This window comes from Trachemys scripta, chromosome 7 (genome assembly GCF_013100865.1).
Source record: "Trachemys scripta elegans isolate TJP31775 chromosome 7, CAS_Tse_1.0, whole genome shotgun sequence".
NCBI classification, from domain to species: Eukaryota; Metazoa; Chordata; order Testudines; family Emydidae; genus Trachemys; species Trachemys scripta.
In genome coordinates this window covers 103,327,053-103,344,408 of record NC_048304.1, presented here as the reverse complement: position 1 = coordinate 103,344,408, position 17,356 = coordinate 103,327,053, and positions in this window count along the sequence as shown.

Here is a 17,356-nt window from a genome sequence, read left to right as displayed (position 1 = left end):
AAAAGGCCTGTGAAGAGCTAGGGAGCAAGAAGCGGGGCTTTTTGTAATATGAGGAATGTATTTTGCCTCATGTAAAAACATTTTTCTGGGCAATAACATCCTTGACTCTTTTTTCCTCTGAAAAATGCCTCAATGCACAATCAATCTTTTGGTTTGCTACCAGCTATCTCCTTATACAGTAAAATATATTCTAAAAGGAATAATTCTAAAATACACTACTATATCTATCTAATCTTTTTCACAGTGAATGCATGTGCTCATTGAACAAATGAAGACAGTTTCAAGTTGAGTTTTGTATCACAGGAATCTTAGAAGGAATTGCAAATTACAAAAGGCATCAAATTAGAGTGCCATCTTAAATTGGATTATATTTTCTTAGTGCTGAAATATCTAATGAGATGCCTAGAGACAAAGTTGGAAAGCATTTAGATTCATTTTTATTCCCTTTATAGGGAAATTGGAAGTTATGAAATACTTAGTGTAATGAACAGTTGAAGGACAAGACATTAGTCTTAACAATGTATTACTGTGTTCACCCTAGTACAGTGCAGTTTGCAAGACCAGTATCTGGCAGAGAAGTCTATAGCTGTGGAAATGCAAAATATTGACTGTAGGCTTTGTATTATAGCTGATCATTTTTCTAAAATAGGATTTTCTTTTTTAAAAAATTCTAAAGCTATATACAGTAGTAGTTCCATTCCCCCCCCGTAACTTATCAGTTATATCTGCTATAATCCACTGAAATCGTGTCTACATTCTTGCCCATATTCTCCTGTTCAATCACGCTGCACTTGGTACAGCACTAGGGAGTGGGGCAAAGATGGCTTTATGCCATTTTTGCATTCCCTTGATCCTGATGCCAGCCAGGAAACCATCTGGCCCCAGTGCAAGTTAGAGCAGCCTCAGAGCTGCTCTAATTTACACCTGGCTTCACACAGCTCAAGGGGATCAGCATCTAGGGATTTTAAAGTCATAGAAATGCCCATCATGCTCTTCCTTTTCCTGGAAACTGCAAAAGTTTATCTGGGTTGCCATACGAAGGATGATTGCATTATCTCTTATACACCATTCAGCACATTTCTACTTCAGGTGTGTCAGGGTATGTCTACACTGCAATTAAAAACCCACAGTTGGCCCACACTCATGGGGCTCGGGTGAAGGGGCTGTTTAATTGTGGTGTATGCGTTCAGGGTCAGGCTGGAGCCCAGGCGCTAGGATCCTGAGAAGTGGTAGGGTCCCAGAGCTTGGGTTGCAGCCTGAGCCTGAAGTCTACACTGCAATTAAACAGCTCTTTAGCCCAAGCCCAATGAGCCTGAGTCAGCACATGGGCCAGCCGCAGGGGTCTAATTGCAGTGCAGTGTAGACATGCCCCCATTCTCCATTACCTTGTATAGACATTTACACTTGTGCAAAGCAAGTTCAAAATGCTACCCTATCAGAACTCTCCTTTCACTTTGCTCAGATATAAATGACTGTGTAAGTTGCAAGGCAAAGATGTCTGTTCCCTAAGAAATCAAATCCCACTTCCCTACCAAACTTTTAGACAGAGGCAGAATGTAGCAGCAGCAACTGGAAGAGGGTGAAATAATACTAATACTGTGCATGTTGAGGTACTGAAGATATTTTGTTTTTCAAATGATAATACCTAGCCCTTATATAGTGCTATTTCATCAGTAGATCTCAAAGTTTTTCACAGTCTTTATTGTATTTAGCCTCACAACACTTATGTGAGGTAGGGAAGTATTATTATACCCATTTTTACATATGGGAAACTGAGGCACAGAGCATCCAAGTGACTTGCCCAAGGTCACGCAGGAAGTCAGAAAGATTACTTTACGGCTAATGGGTTGGATGGACATACCCACTATACTGGTAGCTGGGAGATAGGAATGGGGATGTCACAGAAGTCACTAGAGTGGTCCTACACCACAGGAAGATTTCCCTATGCAAGAAGAATCTTCCACTGGCCAGTTAAGTTGGCTTTGTATCACCAGATCATCTTAAAGAAACATTAACAGACCAGAGAATCTGGCTTGATGTGTTTGGATTCAGATGGGCTTGCATTTCTGTGTACTTCTAAAATAGAACTGGTCGTCAAAAGGGAATTCCTATTTTGCAGGAAATTTCAGGCTGTTGACATTTTGTTTTGTTCTGATCCTGGGCAGCCAGCTAGCCAGGAAACCAGCTAGCTATGTGCCCAGGAAGGTGGCACGAGCCATTTAGATCATAAGGTGGGGAGCACAGGGAGCTGGGCAGTCTGCCTGTCCACTGGCTGACCCAATCATCCTGCCTGCCTGCTTTCCATTGAAACTTTCAATGGAATGGACATGTTCCCACAGAACGTATCAAATCAGCATTTTTGGACAGACAACTGTTGGCAACAAATTGTGTCCCATTCTATTGTAAAAGAACTGGCACCTGAAAACCATCTTTGTTGAACATACATTTTTAATTATCTCCCTCTAGTTGCAATTTGCAGTGAAAACCATTGAAAAGTGACACTCGTCTCTGCAGGTCCTAGTACAGATTCCCTTGAGTCCCTGTAGGTCTCTGAAAACCTGCCCTCTAGGCCTTGCAGCGAAATCGTGCTTTCTAGCAGTCTTCACAATACAAAGTGTTTAAGTTCCATCACTTTTAATCATAGTAGTCTGCATTTTACACTACAGTCTGCAAAGGTCCAGATCTTTTGGTACATTGAGGCCACTGCATCTTCACAAAGCTGCCCTTAAGCAACTTCCTCAGACACTGATTCCACCAGAGTGGGAAAATACTGGCTTGGTGTATAGCTGTAGTTGTTTCTTTGCCCTCCTCATCTCTACAGCCAGTGCAGGGAGTGTGGCCAGGGCTCCCTTAAATAGCTGGAACCAAATAGATGGGCTTTAATGCATTTCTTCTCTTCCCTTGTGAGCTTATGCTAGGTATTCCTCAGCTGCAGCCCAAAATCTGTCTGAAAGTCTGTGTATTCTTATCTGCAATAATATAGAGTAAGTGATGGCAGAGAACTAAATGTAAATGGGCTGTCAGGATTAAAAAGCATGGGCCACAGTGCAGGTTTTGTCTATATAACTATGATCAGTGTTTATCCCTCTATATATAAAAAGGTTTTTAGGTTCATAGATATGTAGGGCTGGAAGGGACCTTGAGAGGTCATCTAGCCCAGCCCCCACACTCTGAGGAAGGACCAAGTATACCTAGACCATCTTTGACAGGTGTTTGTCTAACCTGTTCTAATCTCCAGTGACAGGCTTTCCACAACCTCCTTTGGAAGCCTATTCCAGTGCTTCACTATCCTTACAGTTAGAAAGTTTCTCCTAATATCTAACCTATATCTCCCTTGCTGCAGATTAAGCCAATTACTACTTATCCTACCTTCAGTGGACATAGAGAACAATTAATCACCATCCTCTTTGTAACATCCCTTAACATATTTGAAGACTGTTATCAGGTCCCCCATTCAGTCTTCTTTCCTCAAGACTAAACATGTACCCGTTTTTTTAACCTTTCCTCATAGGTCAGGTTTTCTAAACCTTTCATAATTTGTTAGTCCTGAGGAGAACATCTCCAATTTTTCCACATCTATCTTAAAGTGTGGCTCCGGGAACTGAACACGGTTCTCCAGGTGAGACCTCACCAAAGCCAAGTAGAGCTGAACAATTATCTCTCATGTCTTATATAACACACTCCTATTAATACACACCGAAAGATTAGCCTTTTTTGCAACTGCAAAAAGAACAGGAGTACTTGTGGCACCTTAGAGACTAACAAATTTATTAGAGCATCTCTAATAAATTTGTTAGTCTCTAAGGTGCCACAAGTACTCCTGTTCTTTTTACGGATACGGACTAACACGGCTGCTATTTTGCAACTGCATCACTTAGTTGGCTCAAATTCAATTTGTGATACACTAACTCCTGATGGCATCAGCTTTAAAACAAAAGGAAGTACTTCTTCACACAATGCACAGTCAACCTGTGGAACGCGCTGCCATAGGATGTTGTAAGGCCAAAAGTATAACTGGATTCAATAAAGATTTAGATAAGTTAATGGAGGACAGTCCATTAATGGCTATTAGGCAAGATGGTCAGGGATGCAATCCCATGCACCTGGTGTTCCTAAACCTCCAACTGCCAGAAGCTGGGACTGGACAACAGCTGATGGATCACTCAAAATTGCCCTGTTCTGTTCATTCCCTCTGAACCATCTGGCACTAGTAGCTGTCAGAGACAATATACTGGGCTAAATGGACCATTGGTCTGACCCAATATGGCCGTTCTTATGGAAAAGGAAGTTTAATGCACCAAGTACATTCAGAAGTCCATTGCTGCTTCTTGCCCACTTGATCATAGATCCTGGACCAGGCTCAACAGGCTGCTTTCTGCCGCAACCATAAACTAGGTTGGCAGGTTTCCTCCCCATCCTGTGACTGTGGAGCAGTGATGTAGCTAATAACTGATGTGATGGCAGAGTGCCCAACCTGACATATGGAGGGTGCTCTATTACACCTAGCCTCCCATTGTTCTCTGGTTACAGAATCTGGATATCAAGCTCTGACATCTGCATATGGGGGAGAGAAAGAGGAAAAACAACAAAAGCTTATATGCTCTCTCCCCTACTTGAGAGCCTAGGTCAGTCAGTGTGGCAGGTGGATTGGCCCCTCTGCTTCCTGTTGTCAGGCAGTGGTCAGCCATTGTGTGTGTATGTGTACACACTTTCACATAGTGAGTCTGTTTTTATATATATAAACAAAATCATTTAATGAAAGTTTGTATATATATATATATAGAGAGAGAGAGAATCATTTATATGAAAGTCTTTGGTAAACATCAGGAATATTGTTAAAAAAAGAGATTAAACCCACAAACATTTTTAATGAAACATTTATGTCCTGGTTTTCTTGAGCAAAGATTAAACCTTTAACATTTAGAAATGAGAATGTTACTTACTGAAGCATTAACGACACTAATTTAAGTGGATAGGCATTTTTATGCAAGGTTCAATATGTTTGTTGCTACAGGCATTGTTGTCCTTAATGCCTACTATAGAGTTATGTTTTATAGTGTAACTAATTCATTGTTCTTGCAGCTAAATCCAAGATCTACTGGCCTTAGGTATAAGATTATCTGATAAATTTCACAGTTTTAAAATAAGATCTTATTTAAGGAGGAGAAATAAAATCCCTTAAGGCAAACAGTGCTATGAACATAGAGGTAATTTACCAGTATGTTGAAAGAATTATAAAGCTTTGTCACCTACATTTTAATGAAGGTTCTGGATTCCTAGCCTCTGTCTGATTAATAGTTGAAAAGTGGTGCCTTGTAGTCCAAGAAGTGACAAATCCATACCCCATCACTGGCTAACAGTAACACAGAATGGCTGAGTATTTGAACTATGTAAAGTGTTAAAAACCTCTCAGTCTCAAGACCTAATGTTTCATCAATTATAGTGACATATGGAAGATAGAGTTACATTTTGTTGGAGACACTATCTGCATCACTATAGTGCATCCCTTTGTGAAAGATGTCCGTTGCTCTTCATGTGAGCCTCCAACAGGTTAGTAAAGTGCTCAGTAAGTTGTTTCACCTGCTCCCTTGAGGCAGAGAAATGTCAATTCATTTGCTCTCTTTCTTTGCCCTGAAGCAGCATTATCCAAGTAAGCTTTTCCACAAAGCTCTTCACCTCACTAGAGGGATTATTTTTCTTCTCATTTCCTCCTTTGATGACACTCTAGTGTCTGAGACTTATGGCATCTTCTAGCAGTCTGTCACAGACACTTGGCTGAACACATATTTTGCTCTTACGCAAATTATTCCCTTGTTATTTAACCTTGTAAAACAATCTTTGAGTCTGTTGACTTTAGGAGATCTTGATTTAATGTTAAGACCTGATAAACTACAAGGGACTATCCATAGGCCAGAAGATCTAGTTAATAATATTGCCTCATAAAAAAACTTAATCATTTACATGTGTTGAAATAATATGATTCATTTTACTGAGCTTTGTCATTTGTTGACTGCTCATAGTTAAACTTTCTAAAATTAGGAACCTTGGATTAGACAAGTTTGGTTAAAACCAAGAAACAAATCTAGTGCTTTCTTCACATTAACTTGACATTAATTATGGAGCTACCACAATGTTCTGGAGAAACAATTTATCCTCCAAATTCCTATTTATTATGGCTTTAGGGAGATGTAATGATGTATTGAACTTAAACAGACACTGTTTAACATCCTACTAATAAATGTATGTCAGTGCTATAATCACAAAAATAAATGCCCACTCTAGAAATGTGGATGACAAAAATGGAAGGATTAAGAAACACGAAACAAATTACTGTGTGTATCAGATTAACAACTGAACTAATTGAAGAAAGATAGACCAAGTCAGATGAACTGATGGAAAAAATAACCATGGATACAGGCTTTATAGTAATGATAGCCAGATTTTGATTGGCCCTTATATAGGTGTACAGAGAGCACAAGGAGCTTTGTGCACCTTGCCTGCATTTTACATGTTGCACACAAGGACTGCTCCCTCTGTGAACTCTCAGGGGTGAACCTCACGCCCCAAAGAGGCAGACAGGAACAGGAGGGAGCTGAGCCTTCACCTTACCTCTGGCCCCCCTCAGCCTGCCCCTGTACACCATTCCTAACATGAGACTGTACAAACTACAGTCAGACCAACTGAGTATAATTATTATAACCACACAGTTCTACAACCTTGACCCAGCCTTTATATCTGTCTTACTGCTTACCAAGGTGTAAGAAAATGGGTATGGTCAATAATCCAATTTATAGTTAATAAAAGATATTAATAACTAAAAGAGGTATAAATAAAATGTTTAAAACAAATGAGCCATTCTCCAACCATTATGGCTACTTTGCATCAGCCCTACAAAGTCCTCCCGGGATCACCCTCCGCTCAACCTCGTCCCCATCTCCAGAACAGCAAAGCAACCTCTGTAAGGTAAGGGGAAAGGAGGGCTGCAACTGCAGAGTCCCCTTTCACAAGGGAGCAAGGCCTGCTCCAGCGTTTTTGCCTCCCCATGCGGCGAAAAAAAAAGAAGCCACTTCATTCTTCAGCGGCAATTCAGCGGCAGGTCCTTCCCTCCGAGAGGGACTGAGGGACCTGCCGCCGAATTGCTGCCGAAGAGCCGGACGTGCCACCCCTCTCCGTTGGCTGCCCCAAGCACCTGCTTGCAGCACTGGTGTCTGGAGCCAGCCCTGCAAGGGAGGACTGAGATCCATGCACAGAGAGTGGCATAATCATGCCTTCTGTTTTTCAATTGTTTTCTTCAAGCAAGAGGCAGAAGAGTGCTTTTTCTTTTCTTTTTGTCTTTATTAAAATAGTCTAAAAGTTATCGGCCATTTCAGGGTGGAAAAATCCATTCCAAGACTGCTTTGGAGATTTTAAAATTTTTAATTGGAAAAAAAAATCACTATCAGAACGTTTCCTGATATACATGCAAGCAGGGAAATTGATCAATTGATTCAAATATTAAGCGCCAAATTTTGTTGTAGGCTTCAAGAATCTGCATTTAAATATGCAGGCAAAATCACATGTACTGTTAAATGGCATCATTTCCCCATGCAAATGATATTTTCATGTCATATAGGATATATCTGAGTGGTTTGCATACAAAATTCATGTGTGCATGCAAATTGTACTATGTTGGGGCACAAATGGTTGCATACAAAAAGTCATACGCAAACTTCAAAGCCATTTTTAACATTTCCTGGTGGAAAGGGATTGTTTGTACCATCCAAGTCAGATACTAAATTAATAGAGTACAGTGGATAGATTAAATATTGCTAAATATAATAATTTGTCTTCATTACTGGCTTCTTTGAAATAACAGAGACTTAGTGGGATTACTTGTGTAACCCACACACCATCTGGGTGTGGAGTTCTGTCCCATCTAGTGGCACCGAGACCACTTAGAGAGAGTTAAATGAGTCTGCTCTACAGCCTTAGCTAACAGCCAGTTAAGTAAAACTGCCATTCTGTAATAATATTTGAATTACTATGCCTTACATTAGTTGAATTTGATTTAGTTTTTGTTAACTTTGAACATTCCCAGTTAAAATTCATTCCGTTTTTGTTATTTTCTATTATGCATCTTTATTTTACTTTCTATAACTTTATTTAAGATCTTAATTTTATTTTGGTGAAAAAGTGTATTTATTGAGGAAATCTCAAATCAATATCATTGAACATTTATTTCATATGAATAAGTGAAAAAAGTCTAGAGTGGGTAATTCAAATTAACCATTGTGTCTTCCTCATTTATCTCTCTTGCATATCTTCCACTGGAACATTAGCAACTGTCTTGCAAAACTTTTCCTAAAAATTGGGTTAAAATATCATTTGACCTGTAAACCTCTAAGGCATATATTTGCAACTGATGTGGAAGAGTCACTCTGAACAATTTCCATTAACATTAGTGAGAGCTGTGTGGTAAAAGCCTTGTGCAGCAAGTTGAGAATATACCCCAAAGGCTGATGAAACAATAAGGTCGTGTATTTTTTAAATGTACTTGGCTGAAATGTGAAACATCTGGTAGTTGATCCACTTTTCAGGTGCAAAGCATGATGTATTGCAACAGCACCTCGCTATCTCTTCCCTTGGAGATGCATCTGCTGCTACTGCAGCAGATGCTGTGCAATGAATGGTCTCATTGTGGCTGTTAGGCCACCCAGCTAATTATAATATTGTAATTAGCTGAGTTCTGTATCTTTAACACAGTTCTCTACAGACATAAGAAGATGGAGAGGTTCCAGTTTTAGATCTCCTTATTAAGAGAGTTACTGCTGCTTTTTTGCCCCCTCCTATTTTTGTTTATGCTTTCATGAATCCTTTAGCTGCTGAGTCAGTTGAGAGTTTTGTGGTCATCATTGGGGTGCCTAAGCAAAAAACTCCCAAGAGCATTTCCTCAAATCAGTGCACCACCAGAGAGTTTAAGAGGGTGGAGAGAGGGGAGAAATTTGTAAGTTACTTCATTTGAAGGAAAGAGTATCTAGGAATAAGACAGTCAAAGGTGGAAATATTGTTCTGAGCCAGTGGGCCAAATCCTGTAGGTGGCTGTACATCTCAAGTCAGAGGGTGAGGTGCTTAAAGCTCACTGAACAAAAACACTAACCCAAGAACCTATCCTTGCAACAAAGCCCGATGCCAACTCTGTCCACATATCTATTCAAGTGACATCATCATAGGACCTAATCACATCAGCCATATCATCAGGGGCTCATTCACCTGCACATCTACCAATGTGATATATGCCACCATGTGCCAGCAATGCCCCTCTGCCATGTACATTGGCCAAACCGGACAGTCTCTACGCAAAGGAATTAATGGACACGAATCTGACATCAGGAATCATAATACTCAAAAACCAGTAGGAGAACGCTTTAACCTGTCTGGTCATTCAATGACAGACCTGCGGGTGGCTATCTTACAACAGAAAAATTTCAAAAACAGTCTCCAACGAGAAACTGCTGAGCTGGAATTGATATGCAAACTAGACACAATCAACTTAGGCTTGAATAGGGACTGGGAATGGCTGAGCCATTACAAACATTGAATCTGTCTCCCCTTGTAAGTATTCTCACACTTCTTATCAAACTGTCTGTACTGGGCTATCTTGATTATCACTTCAAAAGTTTTTTTCTCTTACTTAATTGGCCTCTCAGAGTTGGTAAGACAACTCCCACCTTTTCATGCTCTCTGTATGTGTATATATATCTCCTAAATATATGTTCCATTCTATGCATCCGAAGAAGTGGGCTGTAGCCCACGAAAGCTTATGCTCAAATAAATTTGTTAGTCTCTAAGGTGCCACAAGTACTCCTGTTCCTTTTACTTAAGACCATGAGTACACTTCTCCTTAGCCAAGTGATACTGTCCTGCAATCTGGTTGGTCTATGTCAGAAAAGCCTGAGATTTTCATGAGCCACATCTCCCATAGCATAAACTATATACATGAAGTATGTGAGGGTAGTTGGCATTCACCAAGAGATTGGAACTATAATTATATCAGAATAACTAACAGGTTTTGCTATGAAACTTTGAAAAAATGTGGAGCTTTAATATTGTTGGGCTGTGATATGTTCGTCCTGTAGGCTGGAATTAGTTTCTTTTCTCTTGCTGATTTTTGAACGCAGTATTCTGAGTTCAGACAGTGGCTGAACCTGTAGCTGTAGGACACATACTGAATCTGTGCTATACAGTGTTTATACATGGGGGAGGGATAGCTCAGTGGTTTGAGCATTGGCCTGTTTAAACCCACGGTTGTGAGTTCAATCCTTAAGGGGGCCACTTGGGGATCTGGGGCAAAATCAGTACTTGGTCCTGCTAGTGAAGGCAGGGGGCTGGACTCAATGACCTTTCAAGGTCTTTTCCAGTTCTAGGAGATAGGATGTCCAGGTCACTTTGGATGTTAGTGCTGTATTTTCCATTTGTTGTTTTGTGAATGCTGGTCTCAGTAACAGGGGATAGCTGTGTTAGTCTGTATCCATAAAAACAACAAGGAGTCCAGTGGCATCTTAAAGACTAACAGATTTATTTGGCATAAGCTTTCGGGGGTAAAAAAATCTCACTTCTTCAGATGCATGGTCTCAGTAAGTATCACAGAGGCTGCTGGCCCTGCCTCCCACATATTTACTTGAGATTGTTGCTCTAACGGGGTGGCTCTGAAATCTTAACCCTTGATACTACTGGCTTGCCTGAAGGAGAGCGAGAGACACACACAATATGCAAGTTATATATAGAAGACACAAATGGCCTTTCAAGGTCTATCTATCTATACTTTACTGCATTTGAAATGGTTCAGATGGATTATTCCATATGGTCATCTATTTATTCACCTGAAGTATAATCAAGATGACATCTAGGCACTTTAACACAAAAAGAAATGAAATATATTACCTACTTGTTTTGGTGGTGGGTTTTTGTTGTTATTTTTGTTGTGTATATATGTGTTGTAATCCTTTATGAAATATACAAGAAAATAATTACAGACCACCTTGCCCAATACCTTTCATATATGTGAACTCTACTAATACAGCTCCTTAAAGCAAATATAACAAAGCACATACATGTTATAGGAAATGGAGAAATATTGAAGGCACTGAAGAAGCTCATCTCCAAACATAAGCTCTCATAAAATAAAGCAATATGATTTTTAGGGAGAGGGAGACAAAAGTAGATTTTAATGGTCTATCATCCAAACACCTGATCCTGAACTCCACTATCCATGACCAAATCTGTAACATAATTGGAGATGTAGTCTGTTTTCCTGCTATATGGTGTAGTAGCTTCTAACATAGTTCTGTTTCATCACATTTACAAATGTTAAGCTTGGTAACAATATGTCAGGCAGGAATAGATGGTACCATTTAGCAAAGGTTGCAGGGCAGATGCTTCTTGTTTCTATTCCATAACTCTCCCTGTCAATAATATACCACATATATATAATTGGGTCTTATTGGGTCTTAATTGTTCCTGTATATTAAGTAATGCTGGAAAATGTGTGATTCTAGCTATTGAAGTGGGCTCTTTTCAGCTGGTACAATTTCCACTAGATGGCATTACAGTCACACAATTAAGAAAACAAAAAATATTTTAAGTGGGAGGGTCACACATGCACACTACTTGAACTGGATTTAGAAACATTGTGATCTGTCTGAGTTCAGATTTCAGCATGTGCAGTGAAATAGAGATACTGCAACGGTAAACTACTATTGTAAAACTATACATGCACTATTTGCCACATCTTAGTTGTGGGTTTACTTGTGCATATGCACATCTCTGTCAGCTAGCTAGCATTTGATCACTAAACACATGATGTAGAGTCAGAAACTATGTTGCTGAGTTGCCATGACATTTTAACCACTTTGAGCACAGAGCTGCCAACATTACAACAGCCAGGATAAGATTACTGTTCTGTGATCATATTACTGACACTTTTTTTTTTTTCAGTTTGTGATCCCTTGATGTGGAGCCTCATTTAAGAAAACATGAAAAGGGGAAGAATGAGCCAAGTTCCATAATAGTAACATTGAGTATTTTTTCTGGCGGATTAGAGACTAATTAGAAAAGTAGAGATGAGCCAAGGAAACAGAATTTAATTACATTTAGAATAAGGCATGTGGCTCAGATTAAAGACCTATGGCTGAGTTTGATGGCAGAGTTGACAATGCTAAAATGTGAGTGGTTCCCTAGAGATTTGGGCTCCAAATACCAGAACTAAAGATCTGCTGGTATTGTGTGATTTCTATTTAAACCCTCTCTTTGCTCTGTTTCAGGAGTTTCATCCCCTACTGGGAGTTTCAGAGCTGTGTTTTGTGGATATTGCAGGTTTAACTGATCACCCATTCTGAGGTCAGTCAGGAAGGAATTTTTCCTCCCATAGGGGCCAAATTGGCATCAGGTCCCAGAGTTTTTACCTGCCTCGCAGCATTCTGGAGGCTCAGTTAGGGTAGTACCTGATAATGTTAGTTTGTCGCAACTCATGGCTGGTTTCCAGTCCAGTTAAAAGGATTGGTTCCCACAGGTAAAAGACCTGGCGTTTTGCTGATGGGCCTTGTACTCATGGGAGAGGGGAAGACTTTGTGGCCTTCGTGGATCAAGATTCTCCCACTTCCCGCACATCCTTTAGTACCTTCTGTTCCCCTCGTGGGATTCAGATGATGGAGTTGAGTCCCAGGAGCAGGCTGAAGAGTGTCTACCCCTAGTTATGGGTTATATGATGGGAGCCCTGTAACCCCCGCATTGGAGCCATTTCAAATAGCAGGCAGGGGGAGTCTGCATGATAGGGCGGGTAACCCCACTCCCCTATGTTAAGTTTAAGAAAGTTCTGGACTGCCGCTTAAAATCCACCCGTGTTTATCCTCATTGCTGCTGTGTCCAGATCAACTGTCATCAGCACTTGTTTGCCTGATGCTGACTGGCTGCCTCTGCATCACATGCAGTGAGAGTTGAACACTCCCAGTAGCAAAAAGCATGTCTCCCAAACAGCACAAATCCCCTTCCTATTGGTAACTTAAATTACCTGCTTTTTGCTACTGGATGGGGGTATGAGCTATTCCAGCTGCACTGTAGTATATTAAAATAAATACTAAACAACAACAGCACTGCAAACTTCGATACCAAGTCTTTTCCCACAAGGAATTTATGCTTGAAAATCTATAGTGTGTTCAGTGCCCCTCTGTCCTCCCTGAGTCTGGCTTTGAAAATATGCAATGAGTCAGAACTCCAGCAGGTGGCAGCAATCTTCTTCCCTTGCATTTTAGTGACTAATCTGCCTGTAGGTCTGACATCATGCATGTACCATGTTCACATCTGGAAATTACATTTTCTATCCCTTGCACTTTTAGTTGACACCCATCTGTCTTTTTTAACACAAAACAAAACACCCAACCTTTCAACCGAATGATTATAATCAACACATTCACTGCTACTTAGAAAAAGACAACTGTTCAGGTTTGGTTATCTCTAGCCCACTGATGAGCACAAGGTAATGAAATATTTATTAAATATCTTATAGTTATGTATCTAACAGTATAACATTTGGAGCCAATTTGCTCTCCAGAATAACTCCTCTGAAGTGGGGAGGACATAGCTCTTGTTACTTTTCTGATGTGAATACAATAGGTTTAAAAATTTGACACATTTTATGGACATATATTGCCTTCAGTGTCCACTCACCTTCTCAGTGACATGAATTAATCCATTTATAGTTTTGAAATGTGTCTGTCCAGGTATTCTAGGTGCCCCTCCAGTAAAATAATTTCACAATAAGTGAACCAGCACAAAGTCAGCCTGACTTCACCTAGCTTCAACCCACCAAACTATCCACCACAAAATTCTATCAAGTCTCACCCCCAAAACCTGTATATAGTCTCCTAAACTCTAATGCTGACTCAAAAGTTTAGGAAAACGGATGGACCTTGCAGAGTATCTTGAAGGTCAACAGATCTAGGTTCTTCTATCAAATCAGGATAAGGAAGCAAGTTTCAGGGTGGAGAGCCCCTCAGTGAAAACTGATGAGGCATAACCCAGAAGTGGGTCATGAGGTGGCTGCTGGTGAATCACCCTCCAGAGGCTGATAGAAGCAAAATCTTTGGGTTTCTAGGACGAAGCAGGAACCTAGGGAGTGAATGAAATAATAACTCTCTCCTTGCTGCCTCAGCCCCTGCCTTCCCTCCGCCCCCCACAGCCACAGACCCGATCCCAGGATAGCTCCCAGTCCCCAGGCTAGGATGACCAGATATCCCAATTTTATATGGATTTTTGGGTCTTTATCTTATATAGGCTCCTATTACCCCCCACCCCCTGTCCCATTTTTTCACACTTGCTGTTTGGTCACCCTACCTCAGCCTGTCTCTCCACCATCCCCACCCCCATTCCTCCTGCTCCACAGCCAAGTCTTGTGTAGGCAATCCAAGCAACACTTCAAGAGGCTGTGGAGTCATCTTCACAGCATCTTGGACCAGCATTGCCCCAGAGCTGGGCACTGTGCAGGTGGGGGAAACAGAGCAAGGGCAAGCCCTAATCCACCCATGCCCCCCATATACACAACATTATGCCAGATCCAATGAACATGTGGCTATTAGTGATACCGCCTACTGATATTAATAGATATTGTTCCTATCAAAGGCAGCACTCGGCACACATTGCAGTCACACACACACACAAAAGGACTAAATTTTGCCTTCTGAGACACCCCATCTTTCAGAGGTGAGAGCATAATTTCAGCTGGCATAGTTTAGTGGGCAAGGGGGCATTTGGGGGAAATGTATGATTTCTCATGGAAATAAACCCCCATGCTTCAGGGCATAAACCATCCACTTCCTATCTTCCACTGGAAAGAACCCAGTCCCCTAAAGATTTCTTACATCTCTGTAGCATCCGTTACTGGCCAATATCAGACAAAGGATACTAGCCTAGATGGACTAGTGCCCAGAACTAATATGGGAATTTTTATGTTCTGAAAACACTATTCATCTAAAACTCATAGGAGGAGGCTATTAATAAGACCGGGAGTTTTCAGCTTGCAAAAGAGTCAACTAAGGGGGGATATGATAGATGTCTATAAAATCATGACTGGTGTGGAGAAAGTAAATAAGGAAGTGTTATTTACTCCTTCTCATAACACAAGAACTAGGGGGTCACCAAACGAAATTAATAGGCAGCAGATTTAAAAGAAAATGAAGTATTTTTTCACACAATGCACAGTCAACCTGTGGAACTCCTTGCAAGAGGATGTTGTGAAGGCCAAGACTATAACAGGGTTCAAAAAAGAACTAGATAAGTTCATGGAGGATATTAGCCAGGATGAACAGGGATGATGTCCCTAGCCTCTGTTTGCCAGAAGCTGGGACTGGGCGACATGAGATGGATCACTTAATGGCTTGTTCTGTTCATTCTCTCTGGGGCACCTGGCATTGGCCACTGTTGGAAGACAGGATACTGGGCTAGATGGACCTTTGATCTAACCCAGTATGGACATTCTTATGTTCTTATGGCAGCTGTTCCATACCGCTAATCATTTTTGTTGCCCTTTCTGAACCTTTTCCAATTCCAATATATCTTTGAGATGGGGCGACCACATCTGCACGCAGTATTCAAGATGTGGGCATATCATGGATTTATATAGAGGCAATATGATATTTTCTATCTTATCTATCCCTTTCTTAATGATTCCCAACATTCTGTTCACTTTTTTGACTGCTGCTGCACATTGAGTGGACATTTTCAGAGAACTATCCACAATGACTCCAAAATCTCTTTCTTGAGTGGTAACAGCTATGTTAGACCCCATCATTTTATATGTAAAGTTGGGATTACGTTTTCCAATGTGCATTACTTTGCATTTATCAACATTGAATTTCATCTGCCATTTTGTTGCCCAGTCACCCAGTTTTGAGAGATACTTTTGTAGCTCTTCCCAGTCTGCCTGGGTCTTAACTATCTTGACTAGTTTTGTATCATCTTCAAATTTTGCCACCTCACTGTTTACCCCTTTTTACAGATCATTTATGAATATGTTGAATAGGACTGGGCCCAGTACAGACCACTGGTACAGTACAGACACCACTGTTTACCTCTCTCCATTCTGAAAACTGACCATTTATTCCTACCCTTTGTTTCCTATCTTTTAACCAGTTACCAATCCATGAGAGGACCTTCTCGCTTATTCCATGACCACTTACTTTGCTTAAGAGCCTTTGGTGAGGGACCTTGCAAAGGCTTTCTGAAAATCTAAGTACCCTATACCTCTGGATCCCCCTTGTCCACATGCTTGCTGACCCCCTCAAAGAATTCTAGTAGATTTGTGAGGCATGATTTCCCTTTTCAAAAACCATGTTGATTCTTCCCCAACAAATTATGTTCACATATCTATCTGACAATTTTGTTCTTTACTATAGTTTCAAACAGTTTGCCTGGTACTGAAGTCAGGCTTATGGGCCTGTAATTGCCAGGATCACCTCTAGAGACCTTTTAAAAATTGGCAGCTCAGGAGGGATAGCTCAGTGGTTTGAGATTTGGCCTGTTAAATGTGGGGTTGTGAGTTCTGGGGCAAAAATAATACTTGGTCCTCCTAGTGGAGGCAAGGGTCTAGACTCAATGACCTTTCAGGGTCCCTTCCAGTTCTATGAGATAGGTATATCTCTATATTTTTATTAGCTATCCTCCAGTCATTTGGTTCAGAAGTTGATTTAAATCATAGGTAACAGTGCAGTTAGTAGTTCTCCAATTTCACATTTGAGTACAGGTTGCACCGGGAAGGTGTAGGGCTGTAATAGCCTCCTCGGTCTGTGCACACAGCTTAGAACAAGGTCAAGACCTGCTGAAGTAGGCTAGGAAGTGTGGGAAACTCCTGTATTGGCACTGTCCTCTTGTGGACCTTTGTGACAAGTAGCTGTGCAACCTCTTCATGCCCCCTGTGATCTGATCATCTTCAGAGCTCCTAGGAAGTTCCTGTCTGCAGAACTAATGTGCTTGAGTGGCGCTCGGGGTTTCCTGCAATGGGAAGTTTGGGTACACAAGGAGAGTAGGATCAGACCAGCGGCTGCACACATGTCTCTAACTTGCACTGGCCCCTCCCCTGGTCTCCCATGTATGTGGGCACCTGTATAGGTGAAGTCAGTTTGCATTCTTGGACGTGAGGTGTGCCTGAGTTTGCAACTCTGTCCTTGGAGCTATATTGCACCTGCCCCTACTGTATTTCCTTTGAAGGTTTGTTTCTCCTCTCCTTGCCTGAAAAACCACAGGGTGGTGGCAGTGTCCTTCCTACTTTGTTTAGAAAACATGATTAGGAAATATGTGGAAATTTAATATTTTGGCTTAAATCCACATA